This window comes from Pinus tabuliformis, chromosome J, assembly GCF_031772625.1.
Source record: "Pinus tabuliformis cultivar Carrire ecotype Pingquan chromosome J, CPIR1, whole genome shotgun sequence".
NCBI lineage: Eukaryota > Viridiplantae > Streptophyta > Pinopsida > Pinales > Pinaceae > Pinus > Pinus tabuliformis.
Genome location: NC_142295.1, coordinates 751549686 through 751553095, shown reverse-complemented (window position 1 = coordinate 751553095; position 3410 = coordinate 751549686).

The following is a 3410-nucleotide window of genomic DNA, read 5'->3' as shown; positions in this document are numbered from 1 at the left end:
CATAGTTATTTAGAGATTTAATAAATCCCATACTAATAATTGTAAGTGGTTGAACCAGATTAAAGAAAAGGGACCACAGTTAATTGTAAATGGGCCATATTTAATAAATAAAGTGGTTAGCCCATGTTATGAAAGGGACCACTAGTAGTGATGCAGGAGCATTCAACCCAAGGAAAAACATTGTATTTTAGTAGACATAGGGGGTCATCTGTTTGAAGGAAGTTGGATTCCTAAGTGTTGAATCAATGTAATATTTAGGCTTTTGAGTGAGTAGGATAGGAATTAATTAGATGTTGTGAGGATGTTGTAAATGCTCTCGAATGAAGGAGAACATGAGTGGTTAATAATGAAAAGAGAGTTGGAAGTCAATTATAACTCTTATGGTAGTTTCATGATTTGGGGAACTAGAGAGGATTCTTAGGGATTAACTGGAGTTAGAAGTGGACATAGAGGACATTTAGGAGTCAGTCCAGTAGATTAAGGATTTGAACCAAAATTATTTCAACAAAACCTTTCTGGTATAAATGTAAGCCTACGGGTAGAGTGTATGGAGGAGGCCACTGATATTGAAGATCAAGTCTGAGAGACAGAGAGTCTTGATATGTAATCAGTTATTCATATTTATATATACAAAGGTTTATTCTAGAACTATATAGATGTGTGAAATGAATATTGAATGATTGAATTACATGTAAGATTGTGTATTCCATAACAGAGATTGCAAGTAGAGTTTTGTAGAACTATGTAGAGGAGAAGAATGATTCGGAGGAATGATAATGGGTCATTGAATCCAATTGAAAGATCAAAGTGAAGCTCTTAAGAGGTAGCGAAGTGAGAATTCACGGAGTTAAGCTCAGAGAAATTTGAGTAGCGGAAGAGTGGAAGAATGAAACCATTGAAGAAACCCGAAACCACAGAGTAAACACTGAAGAAACGAAGTAAAGTCAAAGTAAAGGGACGAACGAAGAAGAAAGTCGTCGATGGAAGAGAACCATTGGATCTTGGAGATCGACAGATGAGATTAACTGGAAACACTGGAGGAAGAGGAATTCGGAGGAGCGTCGCAGCCATTGATGGTAGAAGATCTACAGTCATCGAGCGCAAACAAGCTCGGAGGTTAGTTAACAGAGGAAGGCGGATTTAAAATTATAAGTGGATTATCGGGTGGAGGAAGAATGGTAAGTGGTATTGAAGGGTAGTCACCCAATTCCACTAACTAAGCGACACGTAGCAGCGAGGAGGAGAGAGGAAACCACTTTATTAGGCGGTTAATCCTCGTGGTTGTTGTCTACCCGAAATCATTTTGGATCGCCAGATCAAGCGAATCTAGATCAATGGTCAGCAAGTGTCGTGCAAGTTTGATTGATCACAACTGATAGGGTTATACATGTGTGGTTATTATATTTTGAGTTCCGAAGGTTAATCGCATATCAGAGGAGATGGGGAAACACATGTTAATGTGACCAACGGAGATGCGATTGTGATTAGCGATAAAGGGAAACCTTAGACACTGTGCAAGGGCTTTAAAAAGTGTAGAAAAGGTATGTTTTATGTACATTTCCCTTTTAAAGGGTTTATAATAGAATAAAGCGTGGATATAAGGGTTTCATGTGGTTAAATTCTATATAACCAATGTTAAAGAGTGGGAAGGTTATATACATATGTGGCTAATGGTTAATGAAGGTTTATAAGGGTTAATGAGTCCCGATAGAAAGGATATTGACTAATGGTTAGACTATGGTTGATTATGAAATCATTCCGCATAAGAATTGAGTAAGGGGCCTTAAATCATTCATTAAGAATTGAAGATTTGACTCGTTAGAGAGTTAAAATTCCTGGGACAGATAGGATTATGCATTTTATATGCATACTATGGGTGTAATCACGGGTAACCATGCGTCATTTGGTATCAGAGCAGAATTATGATTGAAACAATTGGTGTTAAAACAGAATAAAGAAATTCTATGTGAAAGAATTGAGAACAAAGTTATGAATTGAGATTTTTATGCAGACAAGGAAGGATTAGATTCTAATCTGACAGAAAGTAGGCAGACAGAGGTAATGTGTAGCAGAACTTGCAGATTCAAGAAACAAAGGACAATCCATCCAAGGTACAGGTGGAATGGTGGAACAGGATCATGCAGAGATCTTGAAGGTGAGGTGATATGTTTTGTTTTAATTTGATTGGAGGATGTGTGTTTATACATTGATGCACATATAAGAACAGAAGAAGGTGAGAACATTGCAACATCTAGAGCAAGGAGTACTTGAATTGGATCTAGAGGAAAGAACCGGAGAAATGCTAAGAGACTGAGCTCAGAGGAGAGAAGCTTAGTAAAGCATATGTAGCAAGAAGGAGACTTGTTACTACAGAGGTAGTGTTGCAGCTCACAAAGGCAATTCCACAAAGGATGTGGGTAGAATTTCTAAGGGATGAAGAAGTTGGTAAGACTTTCTAAGTGAAAGAAGAGGTGGTCAGAACCAAGTATTTCATTGTGATTGAAATACAAGATGATAGTTGTGTTCTTAGAAGGTGTAGATGAGTTGAAGCCTAGAAGGAGCAGAGAGAAGTGCTCAAAGGAGGTTCCAGAGATAGAGAACCAAGTGCTTGCCAAAAGACCAAGTACAGAGGAAAGCTTGGTGAGGTAAGTTGCAACAAGGAGGACTTGTTGTTGCAGAGGCTTTAATGCAGCTCATAGTAAGTGAGTAAGGAGCTCATGAAGATAAAGAAGAAGAAGATGGCTACTGATAGTCATAGCAGAGGTTCTGAGGAAGACAATAACAGAAGAAAGATGAAGAAAGAGGATGCCAAGGCAAATGGAAAGAGGATGACTCAAGAGAAAATTGACAAGGAAATTGCAGAATTAAAAGAACAACTCGATGCATTAAGGAGAATATTTGAGGAAAGCCAGAGACTAGGTTGGGTCTTGAGGAAGAAGCCAGTGAAGTGGCATAAGTTGCAGAGAAGGCTACAACAGAGGAAAGTAAGGTGGGTGATGGAAAAACTCATAGAAGCTAAGTTGGAAATGGAAATGGAAGTTTCTATTTGTGAAGAAGAATAAGGTGAAGTTCTCAGAGGAAATGAAAACTTGATGACTGAAACTTCAAGTGAGGCCAAAAGGTTACATGGTTTTAAATCTAACAATTTGTGTATATATACAGGTGAAACATGTAAAGAAGGACAATTCGCTGATATTGTCATAAAGGAGGAAGAAGAGAAGCAGAATCTAAATTCTGTTCTAGAAGAAGATGAGATGGATAGGTCTCATATACAGTTGGGGAAAGATATCAAGCAACCAAGTGAAGGGCTTGAGGAGATTAAAGAGGAGACCATCGAAGAATTTCTTAGTCATAAAGAGAACTTGGAACAGCAAGGAGATATGATGGTTGAAACATCAAGTGGGACCACA